The sequence below is a fragment of the Podarcis melisellensis genome (assembly GCF_964234715.1).
Source record: "Podarcis melisellensis genome assembly, chromosome: 2".
In the NCBI taxonomy this organism is placed as follows: domain Eukaryota; kingdom Metazoa; phylum Chordata; class Lepidosauria; order Squamata; family Lacertidae; genus Podarcis; species Podarcis melisellensis.
Genome location: NC_138529.1, coordinates 102,427,957 through 102,455,632, shown reverse-complemented (window position 1 = coordinate 102,455,632; position 27,676 = coordinate 102,427,957). Strand labels below are relative to the sequence as shown.

At 46.1% G+C, this 27,676-nt stretch overlaps 1 long non-coding RNA gene across 1 annotated transcript in view; it reads right to left on the bottom strand.

The window, feature by feature from the left end:
* Window positions 1-737: 737 nt before the first annotated feature.
* Window positions 738-27,676, bottom strand: part of LOC309365418 — a 31,352-nt gene continuing 4,413 nt past the window's right edge. Inside the window, exons 2-3 of the long non-coding RNA XR_014166125.1 lie at window positions 2,471-2,534; window positions 738-1,187 (exon numbers count right to left, since the gene is read on the bottom strand). This is a non-coding gene — a long non-coding RNA (uncharacterized lncRNA). The remainder of the gene's footprint in view (window positions 1,188-2,470; window positions 2,535-27,676) is intronic.

The following is a 27,676-nucleotide window of genomic DNA, read 5'->3' as shown; positions in this document are numbered from 1 at the left end:
TTGTCCTCTGTTGTCCCTTTCTCCTTGTGCCCTCCATCTTTCCCAACATCAGGGTCTTTTCCAGGGAGTCTTCTCTTCTCATGAGGTGGCCAAAGCATTGGAGCCTCAGCTTCAGGATCTGTCCTTCCAGTGAGCACTCGGGGCTGATTTCCTTCGGAATGGAGAGGTTTGATCTCCTTGCAGTCCATGGGACTCTCAAGAGTCTCCTCCAGCACCATAATTCAAAAGCATCAATTCTTCGGCAATCAGCCTTCTTTATGGTCCAGCTCTCACTTCTATACATCGCTACAGGGAAAACCAGAGCTTTTACTATACGGACCTTAGTTGGCAAGGTGATGTCTCTGCTTTTTAAGATGCTGTCTAGGTTTGTCATTGCTAGTCCCAAAGCCTAGTTAGTGCTTTCCTATCTTTGAAAAGGAGATGTGAGGGCTCTAGGGCCCCACCAGAGCCTTATGCCTCCTTCCCAAAGCTAGGTGCCATGCTTAGATGGCTTTGGGAAGGCAGTTCCAGGGCTGGGGGCGGAGTGTCAAATTTTGCCCTCGCTCCCACCCACTGCACAACAAGGCAGTCTTCAGCCTGCGGGTTCTGTGTTAAAGTATTCTTGTGGCCCACTTGGTATGAAAAGTTGGGCTTCCCTGTTCTAGAAAACACTGAACGCCATTTGTATTTCAAGTTTTTTTTTTTGAAAAAAGATAAAATGTGCATTTCTTACTGTGGCTTTATTGTTGTTGACATTACTTTTATGCGTGTGTGCAAGCCTCACTGATCATTCCAAGAAAAGCAGTGAAATGTCTTAAAATAAACAGAAGCATTTGTTGGCAGAGTGAGGTCATGATACTACAAGGTTCAAGAAACTCCCCAATGGACTTGCAGCACCAAAGCTCAACATTTAATGTTCCGCAGCGAAAGTCAGTAGTTGCCTATGAAGACATGACACCGTCTTTTCCAAGTTGGACCAATGTTCCATTGCATGCTCTGACATGCAGCAGCTCCAGGGTTTCAGGCAGTTCACAGCATCTGAGACCTGAGAACTTTTCCAGGGAACCTGGGACCTTCTGCATGCAACCAGCCTTTTCAGACAGAAAGTGAGTTTATTCTTGCACTAATCGGCAGTGAGGCACTTCTGTATTGATCAGCTTGTTGCATCATTGGGGATTAAACCACTGCCGGCGTTTCTGTGTTTGCCTCTATGTTGAAAGAAACAGAAAATGAAAATGTTGTCTACCTTACATCATAGAGGACTTTGGAAAGGCTGCTCTGCTGAGGTTGCTTGCACTCTGCTCCGAAGACGATACTAGAAGATTCAGCGCAGATAAAAGAAAGCACATCTACATGCACAGCACCTAGTTAAACTATGGAACTCGTTTCCACAGGAGGCAGTGATGGCCACCAACCTAAGGAAAAGGTACCCCTGACCATTAGGTCCAGTAATGGCCAACTCTGGGGTTGCGGCGCTCATCTCGCTTTATTGGCCGAGGGAGCCAGCGTACAGCTTCCGCGTCATGTGGCCAGCATGACTAAGCCGCTTCTGGTGAACCAGAGCAGCTCATGGAAACACCGTTTACCTTCCCATTATGTATGGATCGCTGGTATAAGAAAGGAAGGGCAAATGGGTGGGTCTTCCTCCCTCGCCTGGCTGGTAGTGAGAAAGACAAAAGGCAGTGTGTGAGAGAGAGCTGAACTGGAAGCAGGCCGCAGGCAGAAGCGTGAGAAGGGAGACATGCTTGATTGTTGCTGGAATCCAAGATTGTGGCTATGGGAGAAGCAGGGCCTTCTTGGGGTGTTAATGCTGTGAGCCCCTCCATTGTAGGCTCAGGTTGTGTTATGTACTAACCTTGGATCCTAGAACAATAGGCAAGTAAGGCAAGTAAGATCCTAGAATGCAACAAGCTTAAGTTAACCAGCCTATTAGGCTGGTAGGATCGTAGAATGCAACACCCGATTGGCCTGCACGAAAAGACCAATCAGGCTCCAGGAGGGAAGCAGAATCAGCCAATCGGACGGGACTCATTGTGTAAATAATGTATATAAAAGCCTGAGGTTTGGGGGGCAATTCAATCACTGTTTTACAAGCTGCAATAAAGAGCATGAAATCACTACAGGACTCTGGGTATATTTCAGGTTGCATATAGGTATAAATAAACCAGATATTCCAAAGACACCACAGTCTCTGCTGTCCCTCATTCCAAGGAGACCAATCCCTGGGTACACATCTGGAACCCCCTGAATCTTGCACCGTTAGGAGATTGTGGTGGCGTTCAGCATTATGTTCTCAAACCTTGGCAAGGTCGCTCCTAGTCAGGGTTGACAATGCTCAGCTGGAAGGAACAATGGTCTGGCTCAGTATAACACTACATCCGAAGTTCTGAAGGAGTCAGGACACTTATGTGAAGAAAATGTCTCAGAAATTTTGGCCCAGCTACAGAAGCAGTCCACATCACCTGGGCTCGTAGTTATCTCAAACACTCACCTGAGCCATTGATAACATGATTCCCGTTTTCCTTGTGACACTTGGGCTGGAGGGAGTATTCTTTCTAGGAAAAAGGGAAAGAATTTTATTGTTTAGTTTACATTTATTTAAACCTTTGAATTGTAGCCACCTCCTTGCATTGTTATGGTAAGAGCTTGATCCAAATGTTATAGGATGTTCTTGCTAGATCTAAGAATTTTGGGGGGATGTAATGGGGAGGTGGGGAAAGGAAAGCTACCTAAAAGACCGTATCCCCTCAAATGAGTATGCCTTGGTAGGCACATTTCGTAGGGACAAGGAACAGGGCCTTCTCGGTGGCTGCTCCCAGATTTGTAACTCCCTCCCTAGAGATGCTAGACTGGCTCCCTCCTTGTTGCCCTTGCACCAGCAGCTAAAGTTGTTCTTATTCCATCAGGCTTTTGAGAACTATCTGCTTTTAATGAAAGGACTGGTGCCATGCTGTTTTGTATGGTTTTAATAGATTATATATATATATATATATATATATATATATATATATATATATATATATATATGCAGGTTTTGGTGTCCTCGGGTGTCTTCCCGTGTAAAAGTTGGGGTGTCTAGGCGACGTTTCGACGAGGTCGAAACGTCGAAACGTCGCCTAGACACCCCAACTTTTACACGGGAAGACACCCGAGGACACCAAAACCTGCATTCCTGTACCCGTGAAAATCTACGAAAGCATATATATATATATATATATATATATATATATATATATATATGCAGGTTTTGGTGTCCTCGGGTGTCTTCCCGTGTAAAAGTTGGGGTGTCTAGGCGACGTTTCGACGAGGTCTCACTCGTCATCTTCAGGCTGGTGCTTTCGGCTTCTTGTTACTGGAACAGAGCAGGATCTCAGTGTTTGAGTTCCTATAAATACTGTTGAGGGGGTGTGGTGTATAGCCTCCAATGTTCTGGGCAGAGAGGAAGTTCCCAGGCTAGTGTGCCTTTTCTTCTTTTGTTCCTTAATTACTTGAGGGATATCTTGAGTGATTTCTTGAGTGATATCCTGAGTACCACTTAGGTGGGTCATTAGGTGTGGATTAGTTGCTAAAGTCTTTGTGTCTTGACCTCTTGAACTTTGTGAAGAGTTTTTCTGAGAAGATGGCTGTACTGCACTTAGTTGTGCTCTGGCTTGGCTTCGTGTATAGGGGCGAGCTGTGGTTTTGTGGCCTGTGTCAGCCAGATCTGTGTAGGGATTGCAGGGGGGTGCAGCATCCGGAGGTGCCACCATGGTTTGGCTACTGGATGGTGTCTGTAATTTATCTGGAAATTAGCCCTCCCCACAAAAACTGACACCAGATCCAGAGGCACACAGAACGCTATCACCAATCAACCACACCAGACCCAAACCCAGACCCTCTCCACAGATAAATTACAGACACCATCCAGTAGCCAAACCATGGTGGCACCTCCGGATGCTGCACCCCCCTGCAATCCCTACACAGATCTGGCTGACACAGGCCACAAAACCACAGCTCGCCCCTATACACGAAGCCAAGCCAGAGCACAACTAAGTGCAGTACAGCCATCTTCTCAGAAAAACTCTTCACAAAGTTCAAGAGGTCAAGACACAAAGACTTTAGCAACTAATCCACACCTAATGACCCACCTAAGTGGTACTCAGGATATCACTCAAGAAATCACTCAAGATATCCCTCAAGTAATTAAGGAACAAAAGAAGAAAAGGCACACTAGCCTGGGAACTTCCTCTCTGCCCAGAACATTGGAGGCTATACACCACACCCCCTCAACAGTATTTATAGGAACTCAAACACTGAGATCCTGCTCTGTTCCAGTAACAAGAAGCCGAAAGCACCAGCCTGAAGATGACGAGTGAGACCTCGTCGAAACGTCGCCTAGACACCCCAACTTTTACACGGGAAGACACCCGAGGACACCAAAACCTGCATTCCTGTACCCGTGAAAATCTACGAAAGCATATATATATATATATATATGCAGGTTTTGGTGTCCTCGGAACTTCCTCTCTGCCCAGAACATTGGAGGCTATACACCACACCCCCTCAACAGTATTTATAGGAACTCAAACACTGAGATCCTGCTCTGTTCCAGTAACAAGAAGCCGAAAGCACCAGCCTGAAGATGACGAGTGAGACCTCGTCGAAACGTCGCCTAGACACCCCAACTTTTACACGGGAAGACACCCGAGGACACCAAAACCTGCATTCCTGTACCCGTGAAAATCTACGAAAGCATATATATATATATATGTATGTATGTATAGTTTTAAGTCTATCAATGTTTAATTTTTTTTAAATGATTGCTTTTTTGTGTTTTATTATTCTAAATCAGGCTCTAACATCTGCAGGGCCATGTAGGGCTTTACAGGGCTTTCATTCAAGTAAATCAAAAGTTGAAACCCTAATTCAGGAGTAGTAAGTATAGTGATCTCCAGCTGTTGGACTTCTACTCTCAACAGCCCCAGCTAACATAACTGATGCCGGCAGAGGCTGATGGGAACTGTGGTTCAACAACATCTGGAGATCACAACACTGATTATCCCTGCCCTAAGGTATACAAATGATGTATCTGCGCTGCTAAGTGTGAATTCCGAGTTGTGAATAGAAGTTATGCACCTGAGTTAAAGTGCACTAGTAAACATGTTGACTCAGAGGTTGCACTCTGGTCGGTGAGGTTTAGTCTCCTATGGGTGAGTTGAAAATCACAGCTTCATAGTGCAATCTTATGCATGTTTGCTCAGAAGTACATCTTGCAGCGTTCAACGGGGCTTGCTGCCTAGCAAGTTTGTTTAGGATTGCAGCTTTTATTTTGGCAAAAATTCCCTGGCATGGAACCAAAATATTAGGGAGAAGCTTACAGCTGGTTTGCTGTCATGTATACCAACCACAAACTCATTTCCCATGTGCCTTTTATTTTTTTTTTACTTAAAAGCTTTCATATACCTCTTAATATTCTTTTTTTTAAAAAAAACCAAACAGCTAAGCAGTGCACAGTCTAAAACAGAAGAAGAAGAGTTTGGATTTGATATCCCGCCTTTCACTCCCCTTTGGGAGTCTCAAAGCGGCTAACATTCTCCTTTCCCTTCCTCTCCCACAACAAACACTCTGTGAGGTGAGTGGGGCTGAGAGACTTCAAAGAAGTGTGACTGGCCCAAGGTCACCCAGCGGCTGCATGTGGAGGAGCGGAGACACGAACCCAGTTCACCAGATTACGAGACTCCCGCTCTTAACTACGACACCATACTGGCTCAAACCAACGAGATGGCCAAAACTGCACCATCCACACACAAGAAAAGTATTTGGGAATTAGAGAAATCTTGGGAGGAAAGAAAATCCAAGGGGGGAACTTTCCCAACAGCCCAATGGGGAATCAGCATGTCCAGAAGTCACAGAACATGTGTGTGTCTCTGTGGAGGAAGAGGAACAGAAAACAGGGATAGCGGAATAGCAGAATGGAATGGAGTGATCTGAAAAAAGGGACTGAGCTGGCTAAGAGGAAACGAACAGGCATACTCCACACTGCAGTATTTTGTTGTAGGCCCAACTTCTTGTACTAAGAAGTCTTTGCTTAACCCAAAACTAGTGTACTATCAAATTGAGGGCTTTCTGTTTATACAGTTTCCAGATGTGTGTGGCAGTGTGTGTAAAGGTAAAGGTACCCCTGCCCATACGGGCCAGTCTTGCCAGACTCTAGGGTTGTGTGCTCATCTCACTCTATAGGCCGGGAGCCAGCGCTGTCCGCAGACACTTCCGGGTCACGTGGCCAGCGTGACAAGCTGCCTCTGGCGAGCCTGCGCAGCACACGGAATGTCGTTTACCTTCCCGCTGGTAAGCGGCCCCTATTTATCTACTTGCACCCGGAGGTGCTTTCGAACTGCTAGGTTGGCAGGCCCTGGGACCGAACGACATTAGCGCACCCTGTCGCGGGGATTCGAACTGCCGACCATGCAATCTGCAAGTCCTAGGCGCTAAGGTTTTACCCACAGCGCCACCTGCGTCCCTGTGTGTGTGCGTCCCTGTAAATGTGATTATTGGGGTGTGGAGCTGGCTTGAACAGTATCTGTATCTCACCAGATGTGTTGGTCACCCACAGCCCCTGTCAGTAACATGAGAAAGAGGAAGCTTTAATTCTCATCCTTCCATACACTGGATTAATTCTACTTATTTACACGGGATAACCACTTCAAAGCGAGGAATGTTACCTCGACCCGTTTAACCTCGAGCAGAGAGTTTAACAGGGGTGGGTTTCCACATCAAAAACCAGTTTTTTTTCCAGAAGTTGTGCGAGCTAAGACCCCAATTTGGCACCTAAATTAGGAAAATAATCCCAACCTATGCTCTTAAAGGCTTCTGCACAAAAAGCCTTTGTGTTTCTCCAGGGCTCCCTGAAGGTTACTGTGTGTCAGCGCTGCTGGTTGCTAGGTGATGTTTATCTGGTGCTGCTCCTTCGGACAATGCTTTTCATAGTCAGAGGACTTCTCCTTCCTGCGATAGTACTTGAGAGACTGGGATTCTTGCACTTGATATCCTGAGACGCTGTAACATGAATACTGCTCGGTCCCAAGATGGCAGGAGCAGCAACCTTGGCCAAACTCCCCTCCGCCCTTTCTCCGTGCTGATTTGCCAGGCATGGAACGTTCCATAAAAGTTTCTTTTCAAATCAGAGGAATTATGCGAGCTAACGTCACAGGCGCAGAGTGCTCTTCTTATCTGGTGATACAAAGGGAACTCATAGGTAACTTCTGCGTGAGGGAACACACACCAGAAAGCCACTGTGGTGCATTGGTTAAGAGCAGGGGTAGGCAACCTAAGGCCCAATCGCCTTCTCAATCTGGCCCACGGATGGTCTGGGAATCAGCGTGTTTTTACATGAGCAGAATGTCTCCTTTTATTTAAAATGCATCTCTGGGTTATTTGTGGGGCCTGCCTGGTGTTTTTACATGAGTAGAACGTGTGCTTTTATTTAAAATGCATCTCTAGGTTATTTGTGGGGCATAGGAATTTGTTCAATATTTTTTTTGCAAAATATAGTCCGGCCCACCACATGGCCTGAGGGACGGTGGACCGGCCCACGGCTGAAAAAGGTTGCTGACCCCTGGTTCGTTCAATATTTTTTTTGCAAAATATAGTCTGGTCCACCACATGGTCTGAGGGACGGTGGACCGGCCCACGGCTGAAAAAGGTTGCTGACCCCTGGTTCGTTCAATATTTTTTTTGCAAAATATAGTCCGGCCCACCACATGGCCTGAGGGACGGTGGACCGGCCCACGGCTGAAAAAGGTTGCTGACCCCTGGTTCGTTCAATATTTTTTTTGCAAAATATAGTCTGGCCCACCACATGGTCTGAGGGACGGTGGACCAGCCCACGGTTGAAAAAGGTTGCTGACCCCTGGTTAAGAGTGTCAGACTGGGACCTGGGACCTGGGTTCAAATCCCCACTCAGGGACCTTCTGCCAGTCACTCTCTCTTAGCCAAACCTACCTCACGTTGTTGTGAGGACAAAATGGGGGGAGAGAACCATTTACACTACCCTGAGCTCCTTGGAGGACAAATGTGGTGTTATAAATGTGATAAGCAAATGGGTAGGCCTGGTTCTCGACAGTTGCACAGCTCTGCAAGACACTTCCTAGCTTGTTTCAACACTCGACCGCCTCCTCTCTCCCTCTTTATTCCCCCCCTTACTTTCCCACTGCTCCTTCAAGCCTGAGGCCTCTCCTTCTGAGGCTGAATTAAGTACGGCTGGAACTAACTGCACAGCCTGGGAATAAACCCCCTGCCCACCGGAAACACCTGTAAAAGGAACTAGAAAGCAGAGGTTGGCATTTGGGTGATGCTCACTTATGCACTGCCATAAAATAACTCTTTTTTCTGATGCTTCGCTAAAAACTGAGAGCCCCAATTTGCATAAATCCTGTGTGTGCTGGTATAGAAGTAAATGTAGAAATTATTACTATAATTCTAATTGAAATACAATGCATCTCACCATAGTGGGGAAGACTATAAGTAGGTGACTGCACTGTCCGCTGTCCAGGTGCTAAGTGATAATTGGTTGCTTTAGCATCTCTGTCTTCCTTCTTATGGTCCTTTGATTGATATTTGGACTAGACAGACCGACAGACCTTCAAATAGAGGACCCCCCTCTCTAGCATAGGCTCACGGCCATCCTAGGTTGGACGCTCTTGCTCTTGCATTATATTCCACTGTTCTTATGAGGAACTTAAGTCCATTCTTTTTAATTTAGTAAGTTTCATGGTTGAGGGGAGGTTTCAACTTGGGCTCCCCATTCCTAGTCCAACACTCTAACCACTATGCTACCTTGTCTCTATATAAGGTATAATCCTGAATCTGCCCAGATTGTTTTTTCCATGGCATTGCCTTGCTCCTGCCTCTTCTGTGAGCTCCTTCCTGATCCTGCAATTTCGTTGTGTCTTTACTTGCTCCCTGCTTGTTTGCTTCTACTTAGTTAGTTAAAACATTCCTATCCAATCCCTCTCAATTCAAAATTTCCAGGGTCAGTAACTATTTTTTTTGCCAGAGTGGCATTTTGAGAAGGAGGCGGAAACTGATGGGCCAACACCCCGTCTCACTCACTCCTGAGGAGTTTATTATCTACTCTCCTCCTGACGGTCCCAGGAAGGAAGCACATGTGCATCAAAATAAAATAAAATAAATGCAAAATTAAGCGAGTACCATTGTAAAAATCTGCAATGAAACAGCAGATTATTAAAACACCATGAGGCAACTGCATCAGAAGTAGTGGTTAAGGACGGTGGACTCGTAATCTGGTGAACTGGGTTCACGTCTCTGCTCCTCCACATGCAGCTGCTGAGTGACCTTGGGCCAGTCACACTTCTCTGAAGTCCCTCAGCCTCACTCACCTCACAGAGTGTTTGTTGTGGGGGAGGAAGGGAAAGGAGAATGTTAGCCGCTTTGAGACTCCTTCGGGTAGTGACAAAGCGGGATATCAAATCCAAACTCTTCAAACAAGACGCTCTCATTCCATCCATGCACCTGAACCCTCCCCAAAAGCCTGGGCAGAAAGGTGTGTCCTCACTTGTAGGCGAAGCAGAAGCAGTGTTGTGGTAAGACACATCTCAGAAGGGAGGTCATTCCATTGCTACACTGCCTCTACTTCAATATCCCCTCTTTTGTTTTTAATGACAGCCAGTGCTTTTTTTCTGGGGGTACGCATGCCCCTAAACATTTTATGAATCTAAGTTTGGCTTCATTGAGGGGCAGTATTTCAATATGAGTAGGAAAATGAGAATACCCCTAAACATTTAATTTTTTAAAGGAAAAACAGCACTGATGACAGCAACTGGAGTCGATGCAGCAACACTTAGTGGGTAGGAGGTGGATTTGGCCCCAAGGTCTCCTAGTTACTGACTATGGATATTTGTGATATAAAAAACGAACACCAAATATTGTGACAAAGCAGATGCACGCTTTCCCTTTGTTCAAACTTTTTCTTTTTGCCCGCAAGTAGAATGCAGGGTCTCACTTAGCTCGTCAAATAATGCTTGTTGGCTAAAAGGCACACTGTGTACTGCTTCTGTCCCTGTTTGTATCTATATTAAATATCTCAGCACAATGAGAACAGCTGCTTCCATGGAGGAGGACATCTCACGGCCGTTTCCTTTTTATCTGTTTCAGACCACATATTGAAAGGAAATATACACATTGCTTGCAAAAAGCACACACACACAAAAACGCCTTTCTGCAACATAGAAACTAATCTTGTTTATGTAAATGAAGATCACATCCACACCATTAACACTTCCCCCAAAGTACTTTGGGAACTGCTAGCATATCCTCCAACATTTCTCCAGTGAAAATTTGTTGTCGCTTAGTCATGTCTGACTCTCCGTGACCCCATGGATCAGAGCACGCCAGTCACTTCTGTCTTCCACTGCCTCCCGCAGTTTGGTCAAACTCATGCTGGTAGCTTCAAGAACACTGTCCAACCATCTTGTCCTCTGTCGTCCCCTTCTTGTGCCCTCCATCTGTCCCAACATCAAGGTCTTTTCCAGGGAGTCTTCTCTTCTCATGAGGTGGCCAAAGTATTGGAGCCTCAGCTTCAGGATCTGTCCTTCCAGTGAACACTCAGGGCTGATTTCCTTAAGAATGGACAGGTTTGATCTCCTTGCAGTCCATGGGACCTTCAAGAGTCTCCTCTAGCACCATAATTCAAAAGCATCAATTCTTCGGCGATCAGCCTTCTTTATGGTCCAGCTCTCACTTCCATACATCACTACTGGGAAACCATAGCTTTAACAATACGGACCTTTGTCAGCAAGGTGATGTATCTGCTCTTTAAGATGCTGTCAATGAAAATAGGGATGTTCTGTTGAACAACGACAATTTTATTATTCAAACCCCACCCATCTGACTGGGTTCCCAAACCACTCTGGGCGACTTCCAACATACTAACCCCCCCCCCCAAAAAAACCACCAAACATTTCCCCACACAGGGTTGCCTTCAGATGTCTTCTAATGGTTGTACTTCATCTCCTTGGCTCAGGGGTCACATAACTCCACACCCTCCAACATTTCTCCAATGAAAATAGGGACGTCCTAAGGAAAAGCGGGACATTCTGGGGATTTCAACTAAAACTCCATCTCTTAGACAAAGGGAGCCCCATCCTTGTTTACATCTGGTTATAGATCCATTTTTATTCTGCAATTAAGTAATCAGTTAATTATCCAAACTAATTAAACCAATTGGTATTTACCTCTCTGGTATGTATTACTGCAAAGCTAGGACCAATAGGTGGAATCGTATCTTACCAATTCTTAAACAGCTGGTTACTAAAGTGGCCTACTTAGGAGATTCTTCTGTTTGAAGGGCTGCCTGGTCCAATTCTGGTTTAAAGGCAAAATAAACACCAGAAGTGAAGTTGCCCATCAACAGTTATTCACCAGGGCAACTGAGCAGGCACACAGGCCATTCAGTCATAGTCTTCCACACCATAGTGGAATATACTGAACTGGTATCTGAATTACTGTATGACGAGATTTGTGTTCAGTATTCGGCAAAAACTACACAATGGAGGTGCCAGCTGTGGGGAGGGAACTGCTACCTCAGACCTACTGAAATTAATAGAAACGGCAAACTAAGATTCATCAGTTTTAGTGGGTTTACTCTGAGTAGGAGTGAGTTCAATACAACCCTGGGAGTATAGGCTTGCTAGCCATTCTAGGGGGAAAGATGTGCTGCTGAGTCCTCCTGCTCAATGCCCCCGCCTTTGCCTTGTGGTCAAAGAAATGAAATATAAACCAAATCCACCCCCCTCACACACACACTGCTGCAAGCTTGCTAGGGAGGTATGCATGGCTTGCTTGGCTTCCTGAGAGAGAGAAGATACCACGACAAAGGGCCTTTCAAACAAAGGCTTTCTGGTTGATTTAATAATTCGTATGTAGAAAAATGAGGGGGGCAGAGAATATTTAGGAGGAGCTAGGCCCCCTAGCTCCCCTGTGAAGGCACTTCTCTGAGTGCTCCTGCTGCCACAAGTGAGGTGGGTGATATCTGAGGAAAGGGACTTCTTAGTTTTGGCTCCCTGTTAATGAAATTCTGCCCCCTGGAAGACCTGCCTGAAGCAGGTGAAGGTCTTACTTTATCAGGCTTTTAAACTGTTAAAACTAATGATTTTCTTGCTGCAAATTACCGTATTTTTCGCTCTGTAAGACGCACCCAACCATAAGATGCACCTAGTTTTAGAGGAGGAGAACAAGAAAAAAAATATTCTCTCCCTCTCTGCGCATCGCCTCTCCAGCAAAGCGGGAGGAGAAATGGAAGGGGCCCCTTCCATTTCTCCTCCCGCTTTGCGCAGCCCCTTCAGCGAAGGACCTAAGCGTGGCTATCCCGCTGCGATCAAGAGGCTTTGCGTGGTTGTCGCAGCTTCAGAGATAGCTGTGCAGCCTGCATTCACGCCATAAGACGCACACACATTTTCCCTTACTTTTTAGGAGGAGAAAAGTGTGTCTTATAGAGAGAAAAATACGGTGGTAGTAGTAGTAGTAGTAGTACCCTGCCCATCTGACTGGGTTGGCCCAGCCACTCTGGGTGGCTTCCAACAAATATAAAAGCATCTATCTATCTATCTATCTATCTATCTATCTATCTATCTATCTATCTGTCTATCTATCATCTATCTATCTAATCTCTATTTTTATCTTGTGTGCCGCATAAATGTGGAAGGGTGGCATAGATTTTTAAAAAAATACTAACAGGGCTGACCTATGGCAGAGCTACTAAAGCACAGGGAAAATGGTGTGTGCAGGGAGCACTTGGCCATTTTATGATTCACTTCTATCAAATCGATCTTGCGACTTGTTTTTCTGAGAGCTAACATTTCAAATTTCCTGTGGAGAGATATACAGCATGACGTGAGGTGGCGTGACACCACCGAGTCATCTGGTTAAAACCGTTGCACTGAATCATAGCCGGCTCGTCTTTCTCAGGAGCAAGTTAATTAACTAGCATCAAATCAGGATATTACACTGAATCTAATAAAATATACTCCTAGGATATGTGTGTTATGTGTGTGTGAAAGTGTATTGAATGTATTTCCTGCTAAGGAGAGATGAGCAAGATCTTATGTTTGAGGTACATATTTTAACCTCCCAGCTTTTGTGCTTGGAAATTGACTTATTATATAATGGTAACTATTGGAGCATTTTATTAGAGGTGAGCCTCTTCCTACTTTAATGGTTAGTGAACTCTTTCCAGGCTTAATTCAAGATTACGGGGGGGGGGGGGGGTTACAGCACGATCCTGTCCACCACATTTACTCTGAAATTGTACCTAAATGGCAGAATTACTCCTTAGTCAGTGTGCTTCGGATCACGACCCTAAGTAATCTGGGACCAAATATATGAGCCTGCCTGTCCAACTGTTGTGGCTTAGTGTCTTGTCTCCCTGCCACCTGCAATGTGGCAAGTGTGCATGAAAGACAGGACCAGCCCTACATTTAGGCAGATTGAGGCAACTGCCTCAGGCAGCAGATGCCAGGGGAGGTAGCCCTATCCCTACCATTTCTCCTGTATAGCTCAGCGGTAGAGCACCTACTTCATAGAATCAAAGAATTACAAAGGTCACCTAATCCAGCCCCTTGAAATGCAGGAATCTCAACTAAAGTATCCATGAGAGATGGCCACCCAACCTCTGCTTAAAACCCTCCAAGGAAGGAAAGTACACAACCTCCTGAGGGAGTCCGTTCCACTCTCAAACAGCTCTCACCATCAGAAAGTCCTTCCTGATGTTTAGTCAGAATCTCCTTTTTTTGGTAACTTGAAGCCATTGGTTCGAGTCCAAACAAGCTTGCTCAATCTTCCATGTGACAGCTCCTAAGATACCTGAAGTTGGCTATCATATCTCCTCTCAGTCTCCTCTTATGCAGGCTAAACATACCCAGCTCCTTCAACCGTTCCTCATAAGGCTTGGCTTTCCAGACCCGTGATCATCTTGGTTGCCCTCCTCTGCACACGGGAGGAGGCAGAGGGTCCCATATCCAATTTCCAGGTCTGGCTGGGAATTTTTCCTGTCTGAAATTATCAAGAGCCGCAGCCAATCAGTGTTGACAATACTGAGTTAGGAGGTCCAATGGTCTGACTTGGTATAATACAGCTTCCTAAGTTCCTATCAGGTGTAAGGAATATTGTATCAGCAAACTTTTCAGTAGCTCATGTTCCTTTGCCAGCAAATTGTGTGTATGCGTGTCTCTCTCTCTCTCTCTCTCTCTCTCTCTCTCTCTCTCTCTCTCTCTGTGTGTGTGTGTGTGTTATGAGAGTTTTATAAGCATCTCTAGATTTGTTTTTGCTTTCTGAAATTTGCTGAAATATCATTTCAGTTCTGTTTCGGTACTGGATCAGCAGAAGCACACGTTTGGCAACATTTCTCTCTCTCCATTTGTCTTTTCCCTGCCACTATGTTTTTGCCAGTGGCAAAATGTGCATTCCACACAGGTTCCTCGCTTTAGGGCTCTCCTGAAAGAGAGCATGCCATGCCATTGTCAAAGCTTTATGCCTGCTCTGCTCTCCTACGCTAAGTATTAATCATATGGTAATTGTCCCACACCTGGCTAGCGTAGAGTCACCTTTCAACGGAATGAATGCCACCAGTAATCTCTGGTTGCATTCTTGCTTTGATTGAGGCGGTTTCGATGAAGCCAGCTGCCAGCCCGCACATAATCTAAGTAGCAATAATGCGAACTTAATTGCTCCATGGCAGGAGTGCCTTTGAACCGATTCAGGTCTGCATAAAATAATGTTGCCATCATTATATTATGCTGTTCCAAATCTGATCTCATGAACTGGGGAGAGACAGAGGTGATTAATAAATCTTAAGATGTGTAAACACAGCAATCCTATACATGCCTACTAAGTAAGTCCTATTTTGTTCAATGGGACTAATTTCTGGATTGGTGGGTGTAGGATTGCACCTTAAATTACCAGTCAGAAAGAGATTTAAGATACAATCCTAAATTAAGGTTACCATACGCCCCCGTTTCCCAGGGACAGTCCCCGGATTTACACATCAGTCCCCATACAAAATCCATTGAAATTGAAAAGTGTCCCTGGATTCATTGAAAAAAACAACCTTATCCTAAGTCCACGTACCTTGAAGAAAGCCCAATTGAATTCAGTAGGACTTATGAGTAAGCATGACTGGGATTGCACTGCAAAAGTTGCAATCCTTTGCATACTTAAAAGGTAAAGGGACCCCTGACCATTAGGTACAGTTGTGACTGACTCTGGGGTTGTGGCGCTCATCTTGCTTTATTGACTGACGGAGCTTCCGGGTCATGTGGCCAGCATGACTAAGCCGCTTCTGGCGAACCAGAGCAGCGCACGGAAACGCTGTTTACCTTCCTGCCGGAGCGGTATTTATCTACTTGCACTTTTTTGTTGTGCTTTCGAACTGCTAGGTTGGCAGGAGCAGGGACTGAGCAACGGGAGCTCACCCCATTGCAGGGATTCGAACTGCCAACCTTCTGATTGGCAAGTCCTAGGCTCTGTGGTTTAACCCACAGCGCCACCTGCGTCCTTTTGCATACTTAAAGGTAAAGGTAAAGTTACCCCTGACCGTATGGGCCAGTCGTGTCCGACTCTAGGGTTGTGTGCTCATCTCACTTAAGAGGCCGGGAGCCAGCGCTGTCCGGAGACACTTCCGGGTCACGTGGCCAGTGTGACGATGCTGCTCTGGTGAGCTGGCACCAGCGCAGCACACGGAAATGCCATTTATCTTCCTGCTATAAAGCGGTACCTATTTATCTACTTGCACTTAGGGGTGCTTTCGAACTACTAGGTGGGCAGGAGCTGGGACCGAAGACGGGAGCTCACCCCGCCGTGGGGATTCGAACCGCCGACCATACGATCGGCAAGTCCTAGGCACTGAGGTTTTACCCACAGTACCACCCGCGTCCCCTACATGGGCATACTTACATGGGCGGAAAACTCTTTGAACTCAGTGGCACTTACTTCTAAGTAGACCTCCACAGAATTACTCCACATCGTGGACTATTTCTGCGAGCAGCAAAATCATTAATAGTGGGGCATTTAGCTGAATACTCTTGGGTGAGGAGGTGGAATTTTCCAACAGCTTTTCCTCAGAAAAACCCTCTATTGAAAAAAATTCAGCTCACTTAACGTTGAATGAAATTCTAACGTTGGTTCATGCTGGTTGATTGAAAGAAGGAGTGGGAGGAGGGGCTGGAAACTGGCAGGAATAGTGGGGACAAATCCATTGCTTCCTTCAGTGATTTTAAAATAATATTGAAGAGTACTAAAAACTGGATCCTCCTTGTGTCCAGAATTCATGGACGAAGAAATTTGGAAAGCCATTTTGCAAAATATAGAGACAAGAGGATGTTGGGCCTTTGACCTGATCCAACACAGCTCTTATGTCTACCCCCCACCTTATATTCTCCAGGACAGGACTTGAATTTTCCTTCAGAAGCAACTCGACAAAAGTGCTTAGTTCCACCACCCTCAGAAGTACAGCCTGGGAGACAGGCGGCTTTCTCTGTGGCACCCCATAAATTGTGGCACTCCCTCCTCACAGAGCCACATCTCGCATTTTCACTGCACAGCTTCTGCCATATGCTGAAGACACACCTCTTTACCCTGACCTTTGGCAGTTAAAATATTTTGATTTTCTTCTGGGGACCCATTAATTTTGCTGTATTTACAATGTTCCGTTTTGGCAGGAACACGTTGCACTTGTTTTCGTAACTATGTATTATATCACTGGGACCTTATGGTGAAGGGCCAGCGAGAAAGCTTATAAATAAATAAAAGGGAACACTCTTTTCCAAAAATTTGTCAGAAAATATATCCTGATTAATTTTGGCTTAGTCGGATTTGGAAGAAATCAAGGATGTTTCTCTCTCGATATCAGGTCTTGGATGATTTCCCAGAATGCACTGCTAGACAGGGCCACAGAGAAGACAAGCGTCTCATGGGTGTCAGGCGAAGAACATGTGAAGTCCGTTGCGTGAGTCTCCTCACCCGAGAACTGGCAAGCGGCTCTGAAGCACTCTAAAATACAAGGGCTGTTATGCTGCTGTCGCTGGCTTCAAAGGAGGTCATTTTTGGTGGCGATTTTTAAGCCAGAGGAGCCATCAGTCTTTGGCAGCAAGATCTGTCAGTTGGTGCTTAGCCAAAAGGCTAAGATCATTGACTGCTGTCTCTCACTCAGCTTCTTTAAGTTCCCTTCAGCTTTATAAAGAATGGCAAGCGAATGGTTTCATGTCACAGCAAAGATAAGGATGAGGCACCCTGAGCACACAGGATGGGGGTGGCAAAAGAAGAGAGATGAGAACGATGCTAATGGAAAAGAAGGCAGCTCAAAGCATAGAAAGCAAAGAAGGGCAGGCAACAGCCTTGGCTTCCCAGCAGGGCTCACTGTTTCTAGGGTGTACTGTCCACAGTGAGCTAGGCCCCAAACTAAACAACACAATAAAGCAGAGTCTTTAACCTCCTCATCCCCAAGTGCTACAGGTTGTTTGGGTACCAGCTCCAAAATGGATTCCCATCAAATTGTGTTAAATGTAAGACTAAGAGTCTTGCTGGATCAGACCTGCATCCTGCTCCCAAAGTGGTCACCCAGATGTCTTTAGGAAACCCACAAGCAGGACCCAAATGCTATAGGTCCTGTGTACCTGAAGGAGCGTCTCCACCCCCATCGTTCAGCCTGGACACTGAGATCCAGCGCCGAGGGCCTTCTGGCGGTTCCCTCATTGCGAGAAGTGAGGTTACAGGGAACCAGACAGAGGGCCTTCTCGGTACAGTGGTACCTCAGGTTAAGTACTTAATTCGTTCCGGAGGTCCGTACTTAACCTGAAACTGTTCTTAACCTGAAGCACCACTTTAGCTAATGGGGCCTCCTGCAGCTGCCGCGCCGCCGGAGCACGATTTCTGTTCTCATCCTGAAGCAAAGTTCTTAACCTGAAGCACTATTTCTGGGTTAGCGGAGTCTGCAACCTGAAGCGTATGTAACCTGAGGTAACACTGTAGTGGCGCCCACCCTGTGGAACACCCTCCCTTCAGATGTGAAGGAAATAAGCAGCTATCCTATCTTTAAAAGACATCTGAAGGCAACCCTGTTCAGGGAAGTTTTTAATATTTAATGCTGTACTGTTTTTAACATTTGATTGGGAGCCGCCCAGAGTGGCTGGGGAAACTCAGCCAGATGGGCGGGGTATGTATAAATAAATAAATAAATAAATAAATAAATAAATAAAAAATAAAATAAAAAAATAAATAAAATTATTATTATTATTATTATTATTATTATTGGAAGCTGCCCTACTACAGTTTCTGGCAAATGGAGTTCAGAATTATGCTGCGTTGAGCAATGGCAGTAGACCCTAGCCATTGTGACAAGTAGCCACTGATAGCCTTTTCCATGAATTTCTCTAATCCAAGTGGATGGCCATCAGCGCCTTTAAAGTATGCTTATTTTTTCGGTTTCTGGTTTTAAGGCATTCATTCTAGACCAGAGGTTGCCATTTGTGGCACCTTGGATACAATGGCATCTTTGAGATCTTCCCCCTGGTGCCCACAAAGCCAATATTATCATTATCATCACCATCACTGAAGGCAAAATAAAAGTGGTTGGTTTTCTGCCCCTTCCAGTCCTTGTCTTTAGGCCCATGGCTTCCTTCCTTCACCATAAGGACATCAGAAGAGGCTGTTGGATGAGGCCAATGGCCCATCTGGTCCAGCATCATGTTCTCACGGTTGCTGGTAGGAACCAGATGCCTGTGAGAAACCTGCAAGCGGGAACTGAGCACAAGAGCCCTCTCCACCACAGTCCAGCAACTAGTATTCAGAAGTTTTACTTCTTTCGACTGTGGAGGCAAAGCACAGCATGTTCTTATCCTTTACTAGACTGGTGACTGGGAGTGGCTGCTGAGACCATATTACACCGATCCTGGAAGACCTACATTGGCTCCAAGTATGTTTCCGAGCACAATTCAAAGTGCTGGTGCTGACCTTTAAAGCCCTAAACAGCCTTGGCCCAGTATACCTGAAGGAGCATCTCCACCTCCATTGTTCAGCCCAGACACTGAGGTCCAGCTCTGAGGGCCTTCTGGCAGTTCCCTCACTGTGAGGTTACAGGGAACCAGGCAGAGGGCCTTCTCAGTAGTGGCGCCGGCCCTGTGGAACACCCTCCCGTCAGATATCAAGGAAATAAACAACCACCTCACTTTTAGAAGACATCAGAAGGCAGCCCTGTTTAGGGAAGTTTTTAATGTTTGATGTTTTATTGTGTTTTTAATATTCTGTTGGGAGCCGCCCAAAGGGACTAGGGAAACCCAGGCAGATGGATGGGGTATAAATAAATAAAATCATCATCATCAACAACAACTTATCACAGAGTTTAATTCAATATGAAAAGTAATTTTGCAGAGTACAGTTCTCTGAGAAAACAGTAGGAAAATTTCACCTTCCCCACAATAATTTGCAGTGAAACCCATCTACCCCCCCAGCCCCCATTTCACTGTCCTGCATGTAGCATGAAGAGTTTGGGGGGGGGGGAGACCGTTTTTGCTCTTCCATGTATTGTTTTAGTTTTCTTCACATTGACTTATAGCCCCAGAACTCAAAGATTTTTCTGCTCATCCCTTTGTCAGCTTGCCAAAGTGTCTCCTGTTTTGTCCTTCCTGTCTCCTGCTTCGCAGGCAAAGAAGTGTAAAGTGAGGCATCTGCTTATTTTTTTAGTAAGACAGAAATATTACATTACCTTTATTCCCCGACCTCAACACACAATAGTTTTCAACTAGTATCATATGACACAATGCTCTTCAGAGCCATGAGTGCTTGTTGCTGTAATGTTGCATTATCTATCTTTGAGAGAAAGAAAAAAAATCCTAATTTCTATGCTGGGAAGTAACTGGACTAGTTCAAGAGAGGACAAGCTGGGAATAGTCCTACAAAGTTTCTGGCTGAGCTTTGCAAAATGAACAACAACCCTGATGGGTTTTTAATAGCAGGGAAGTTATGATTTCATATTGACACCAGGCACAATGCCTCATTAACAGGCTTTATCACAGTGTCCTGTTACCATGGTATCATGGCAGGCTCCATGACAAACGGCCAAGTGGTCCCATCGCCAGTTTATCCTCTTTCGCTGTTCATGTTGGTTGCCAGACCAGCAGAATACAAGTATTTGGGGTGTTAGTTTGGCAAAAGTTGACTAAAGCACACTGCACGGTGAAAGAAAAGGGATGTATCTGCCCATGGTCTGTGGTTTATATAAACATCACCTGGAAAAGAAGAGGCTGAGAGGAGATATGAAAGCCAACTTCAAAGATCTGAAGGGCTCCCACATGGAAGATGGAGCAAGCACTCCCTGGTCTCTGTTTCAGCCAGTTGCATTACAGTGGTACCTTGGGTTAAGTACTTAATTCGTTCTGGAGGTCTGTTCTTAACCTGAAACTGTTCTTAACCTGAAGCACCACTTTAGCTAATGGGGCCTCCTGCTGCCACTGTGCCACCGCTGAAGCAAAGTTCTTAACCCGAGGTAATATTTCTAGGTTAGCGGAGTCTGTAACCTGAAGCGTCTGTAACCTGAAGCATATGTAACCTGAGGTACCACTGTATTTGCAAGCATTCCTTACTACAATCAGTGGGACTTGCTCCCATCCATGTAAATGTGTATAGGATCACTGCTTAAGAGTATACATTCTTGCTTTGTGAATTTAAAACATGCTTGTGTGTCACATGGGACGTGTTTCTCGATACCTATATCCTTCTGGTCACGGCCAGACCAGAAGGCAGGGATAGTCTTCAGACTAAACTTCCCCCCTTGGTAATGACATGGTGTAACTCCTCCTCCTGACTGGGATTACTGGGATTCCATCTTGCAGAGACCCAAGGATTCCTCTGGGATGGGACATCAACACCTTTTGTCATGTTAACAGCCTCTATCCCAGCTGATGCCCTGGCCTGGAAAGGGAGCTTAGCCTGTGTTTTTCCACTGGCCTGAATCTTCCCTCCAATATGCCAAATGCTATCTAAATACTACTGTTCATTAAGGTCTACTGTTCGCTAACGGACTTTGGTAGCCTAGATCTATAACAGCATTACTATTATTATTTATTGCATTCCGATACTGCCCTTCATCCAAGGATCGCAGGGCACTTTACAATATGCGTAGGGTATAAAGGCCTAGCTAATCAGTGACCCCGAGAATGTGCTCTTGCTCCAAACAGTAAACAGACCAAAGTCCATCAATCCAACATTCTCTGCAAGGACCCCAGCACACTAGGTTGGCTGCTGCTCACCTCTGATATATGGCTTGTTAATTACTGCTTTTGCCTATCAGGGCACTCCTATTTAAGCTTCAGGGGGAGGGAAAAGTGAAAGAGGTCCTCTTTGCCAGCTTGACGCTTCAGCAGTTTAGTTGTTAATAACTTGATCTACAGGTAGGTGCAGAAATGTGCAACAGCTGCACATTTCACAATAGGACGTCCCTATTTTCATTGGAGAAATGTTGGAGCGTATAACGCTGCCATTTGGGCTACCTCTTTGGCCTACAAAGGTTCCCTCAGAATTACAGTTCCAGATAACTGTCATACAAAGTAAGCGTATTTCTGTCAGTTTGGGGGGCTTATGTGTGATTCCAGGAAGTCCCATAAGGCTCTCTTCTGTTTCTATACCTGAGGGATTCCCAGCTAGTTGACACGTTTTACAGCATGGGTCTGCAAACTAAGGCCTGCGGGCCGGATCAGGCCCAATTGCCTTCTGGATCCATCCTGCGGACGGTCCGGGAATCTCCGCGTGGATTGCCAGCGTGCACGCTCTTTCCCTCTCCCTCCCACGGCAGCGGCGCCAGTGCTTCCTCCCTCCCTCCTCCTGGCTTCTCCCCGCCCTGCCTAGAGGAGGAAGGGGACTGGGCTTTGTTGGTGCCAACAGCAGCAGTGCTTGAGCGGCCGCCATTTTAAGCAGCCCCATTCTGGAGCACTTTTGTGCGCCGCTCACTGTCCCGCCGCCACCGCCTGCCGCTCGCAAGACACAGGTAAGCAGCCACCAGGACTCATGGTGCTATTGCATCATCCCCCCCCCAATATAGTCCGGCCCCCCACAAAGTCTGAGGGACAGTTGACTGGCCCCCTGCTGTTAAAGTTTGCTGACCCCTGTTTTACAGCCTCTGCAGCTGGCCATACCAGCAGACATATGGAAACAATAACATTATTGCACTGCCACCTGCTGGCCACACAGCCAGCCAGCTGGCCCTCAGAAGTAGCAGCGGATAAATGATTAAACTTTTTGTTTCATGCCTGCCATAGAGACCGTTAGTGGAGTTGTGCTCGCACAGTCAGGCTTTTGTCTCTCCTCTTCCCCACAGCAGGAGTTTGTGCACCCTGAATAGCAATTCTGGAGGAACTGGGAACCCTCTGGAACTACTTTTACAGGGAAGGGGGATCAGCAGAAATCTGAGATACATTATTCAAAATGGGAAATGTAAGCAGCTTGGATTTACTTTTGTATGAAAAACCACAGGGTGAAGTCAAACTGCTACAATAGCAGTGCTGGAGTGACCTCCCTGGGGCACAAGCCTGGGCAGTGTGTATGGAGGTCCTGGGCTGCCCAGGTGAAAAGACACTCCTGTCAGCCTCATTGATGTGGTCCAAAGGAAAGCAGAGAAACACATTTGGCACCTTGCTTGGCTTCAGGAATTGCCGGTAGGAGGTGTACAAGGTGCTATTTGACCGTCTTAGGGATTCCACTCTGGATTTGTGTAGGGCTTACCGTACTCCTTAGCAGGACTGTCTTAAGCATATCTGGCGCCATGCTTCAAATATCCCTCCAGAAGTCCGTCCCCCCCGTTTCCCAGAGTTGTCGACCTTTCCCCAAGTCTCTGCAGGGATCGCTCTCCTCCCGCGGAGGCTTGGGAGGCAAGCTGCATGCCTGCCAGCCATATGGTTATCGGGGCACAGCTGGCGGGCACGCAGGGAAAGGGGAGGCTGATGGCAAAGCCATGCAGCTCCCCTACTCGCTGGGGCGCCCCTGAGAAGCCAGCACCCTGGCGCAACGCGTCAGTAAGCCCAATAGGAAAGACGGCTCTGCTCCTTAGCCCTTTCTCCTTCTGAAGACATCCCACAATGCAGCAGAGGTTTAAGAGCAGAGTTTCCCTTCTCCTAGACGGGCTACCTTCCCAGGGTGATGAGCCCCATCTGCCCCTCACTTCCATCTAAAAACATGTGCAGAAACTGCCTTCTAGGACCCACTCTTGGTCTCGTCTGCTCAGTGCACCTGAAACTGTCTTCGTAATGAAGGGAAGCCCACTTGTTGTTGTTTAGTCCTTTAGTCGTGTCCGACTCTCCGTGACTCCATGGACCAGAGCATGGCAGGTACTCCTGTCCTCCACTGCCTCCCGCAGTTTGGTCAAACTCATGCTGGTAGCTTCGAGAACACTGACCAACCATCTCGTCCTCTGTCGTCCCCTTCTCCTTGTGCCCTCCATCTTTCCCAGCATCAGGGTCTTTTCCAGGGAGTCTTCTCTTCTCATGAGGTGGCCAAAGTATTGGAGCCTCAGCTTCAGGATCTGTCCTTCCAGTGAGCACTCAGGACAGATTTCCTTCAGAATGGATAGGTTTGATCTTCTTGCAGTCCATGGGACTCTGAAGTCTCCTCCAGCACCATAAATCAAAAGCATCAATTCTTCGGCGATCAGCCTTCTTTATGGTCCAGCTCTCACTTCCATACATTACTACTGGGAAAACATCACTAGGTAAAGGTAAAGGTAAAGGGACCCCTGACCATTAGGTCCAGTCGTGACCAACTTTGGGGTTGCGGCGCTCATCTCGCTTTATTGGCCAGGAGAGCCGGCATACAGCTTCCGGGTCATGTGGCCAGCATGACTAAGCCGCTTCTGGCGAACCAGAGCAGCGCACGGAAACGCCGTTTACCTTCCCACCGGAGCAGTACCTATTTATCTACTTGCACTTTTTGGTGTGCTTTCAAACTCCTAGGTTGGCAGGAGCAGGGATCGAGCAATGGGAGCTCACCCCATCGTGGGGATTTGAACCGCCAACCTTCTGATTGGCAAGTCCTAAGCTCTGTGGTTTAACCCACAGCGTCACCCTATAGTGCACTATTATTGTGTTACAGTATCCACCCATGACCCCTGCCCCCACAAAGCTACCACTCTGGAGGAGTCCTATGTCCATGCCAGCATTCATTAAACAGTGCCACACAGAACTTCCAAGTGATACACCATGTGTGCCTCTCTTCTCCTATAACTTTCTAGAGGAAAACACAAAATGGAGCTCTCACTCTGGCTGGCAGCAAGTAGTGGACCAGGCCCCTTTGCAGCCTAAAAACTCTGGGCGCATGCCCACATTGCCTAGCTCCTGGTTCGGCCTCTAACTGTTGCTATGCCACAGCAATAATATCTCTACCGTGCCAAATGCTCCTCAGAAACCAAGCAGGTCTGCACAAGTTGAAAATCAGTTCTGAGCCCACCTTCCTGCCCCACTGGCGGAGCTCTGTCCCCACTGTTCGCCTTTGCTTTCCAGATGAGAAATGTATAAAAGTAAGTTAAGAGAAGGGCATGTGAATGGCTCAGCCTTTTAAGCGACGGCACCTCTCTCCCTTTCTCTTTAAAGTAGATGCCGTCCCAGGCCCTGGAACTCTGGCACAAACACATGACCCAGCTGCCTAAGTAGCTGGCATTACATGCTAATCCCCTGGAAACATTGAGGGTTCTCGTCGCCTGCTCCTCTGAATGAAAAGAGGCCTTTCCCTTTCATGCTCTAAAGCTGCCCTCTGTTTGGCAGGCCACAAACACTGATCTCTTGTCTGCTTTTCCTACCCTACTTTTACCCATTACAAATTGAGGAACATGCATTCTTATAGTTGGGTTGAAAAATGTTCAACTAGGGTTGCCATATTTCAAAAAGGACTCCCCGAAAGTGGTTGAGCAAAAACGAAAACATTTCCCTCATTGCGAGAAGCAAAGCTACAGGGAACCAGGCAGAGGGCCTTCTCGGTAGTGGCGCCCACCCTGTGGAACGCCCTTCCAGCAGATGTCAAAGCAATAAACAACTACCTGACATTCAGAAGACATCTTAAGGCAGCCCTGTTCAGGGAAGTTTTTAACGTGTGATTTTACTGTATTTTTGGTTTTTATGGAAGCCGCCCAGAGTGGCTGGGGAGGCCCAGCCAGATGGGCGGGGTATAAATAATAAATTATTATTATTATTATTATTCCGTCTTTTGGAAATTCCTCTCAGAATCATTTTGGGTGATAGATTTACCCTTCCCACAATTAAATATGATGTTCAAAGATGATAAAGGGGAATAGCAGATCCTCCAAGTGAAGTGTCTCTATTTTCCAGTGAAAGCCCCAGATTTACAGAAGCTGTCCTGGTTTCTAATTTGATCCCAGAATGTCCCCCTTTTCCTAAGGACATCCCTATTTTCATCAGCGAAATGTTAGTGGATATGGTAAAGCTAAAGGTAAAGGACCCCTGACAGTTAAGTCCAGTTGCGAATGACTCTGGGGTTGCGGCGCTCATCTCGCTTTACAGTGGTACCTCAGGTTACATATGCTTCAGGTTACATACGCTTCAGGTAACCCAGAAATAGTACCTCGGGTTAGGAACTTTGCTTCAGGATGAGAACAGAAATCATGCTCTGGCAGCGCAGCAGGAGGCCCCATTAGCTAAAGTGGTGCTTCAGGTTAAGTGGTGCTTCAGTTTCAGGTTAAGAACGGACCTCCGGAATGAATTAAGTACTTAACCTGAGGTACCACTGTACTGGCTAAGGGAGCCAACATTTGTTCACAGACTGTTTTTCCGGGTCATTTGGCCAGCATGACTAAGCCGCTTCTGGCAAACCAGAGCAGCGCACAGAAACGCCGTTTACCTTCCCGCCACAGCAGTACCTATTTATCTACATGCACTTTGAGGTGCTTTCGAACTGCTAGGTTGACAGGAGCAGAAACCGAACAACAGGAGCTCACCCCGTTGCAGGGAATCGAACTGCCAACCTTCTGATCAGCAAGCCCTAGGCTCAGTGGTTTACACCCCAGCGCCACCCGCGTCCCTAGTGGATATGGTAGGTTGTCCCTATTTTCATTTGATAAATGTTGAAAAGTATCGAGTTATGAGACCCCCAAGCCATATGAAGGCTGTATAGGGAAGTTTTTAAATGTTTAATGTTTAATCATGTTTTTATATATGTCATATATATGTTTTATATATGTATGTATATGTTTTATACATCCCTATTTTCATCAGAGAAATGTTGGAGGGTATGGGATAGGGTGCTGTATGACCGAGAATAAGCAGGAGAAATGAAACACAAATTCCCACTGCCTCGGACCAGCTGGGGATGATGGGAGTTGTAGTCCGACAACCTCTAGGGACCCAAGGGTGAAGAACACTGACTTCAAGAAAATAACACTGGAGTGAGTGTGGTGAAAGAAGTTAGGGTTGGATGTGTAGAATAGTGGGTAGACATGGCAGACGACACAGCGATTTCTCCAAGCAGCTCTTTATTTTGTAAGCTGGAACAGAAAACTGAACAGCAAACAGCTCAGCCGGCCTGCTTTTTATAGGCAGCCGGCTGTCAACATTGTAGCAACAACAACCCAGAGTTTCCCGCCTAAAATAACTGACGTGGACCTGAGTGAAAACTATCTACAGACCTGAGTGAAAACTATCTACAGTATCCCCCTGCTGGCCCAGGGTGAACTTCACTACATAACAGGATGAACCTGTCAGTTAGGGCTTACTCCCAAGTAAGTGTGCATAGGATTGCATTCTAAGATGCATAGATATGAGAGAGTTTAGTGTGCTGTGTTATCTTAAATATCTAATGCAGCATACAATTCTCTGTTATCAATCCCCAGATCCATACCCTACTCCACAAACTATTCAGTTCTCTGTGGAAGGGGAGAATGACTACAAAACAGTTTCAGTATGGATGAGGGTGAAACTTGTGGATATTGCTACACGCACCGCAATCTCTGAGCAGTGATATGTTTCTGGGGTTCCAGCGTCTACCATGGAACTGATTTTATTATAAAGTCACTGGAGACTGAAATTAATGCACAGTTCCAGAAAAGAAGCATCATCTGCTTATTAACAATGCTTCCTTGACAACATGCTGACATGTCTAGATTAAGTTGGTAAAGTTGATTCAGAAAACAAAATATTAGTTAAATAACAATATTAAAGATGAGAGTTACAAATTGCAATATAAATAAGAATATAATAAACATAAGAAATGACAAACACTGGTGGAGGGAAGTCACATAGGTGTAACATTTATGTTTGTGTTTTTGTATTGTCGGTATTTGAATGGTTGTAGTTATAATGTTGTGTGTGCATTGTATAAAATAAAATATTTTTAAAAACAAAAACAAAACAATGCTTCCTTGATCTCCTGCCCAGTGGCCACATGAACTGCAGAGCATGACGACAGCCTTAGATTTTCATGTATAGGGGAAGAAATGTTGCACACACCCAGCAAGAATATCTCCCTCCCCCTTCCCTTCAGCAGCAGTGTTCAACACCTTGCAAGCCTCTTCTTCAGGGGTTAAAGCCTACATATTCCATTTCACCTGTGCAAGAGTGAACATTTGCCCCCCTTAAAGCAAACAAACCGAAAAGGAGTGAGAAGCAGTACAAATATTACCCGAGTCTCTTCTCCATAGTCTTCCCTCTATCCCAATCAG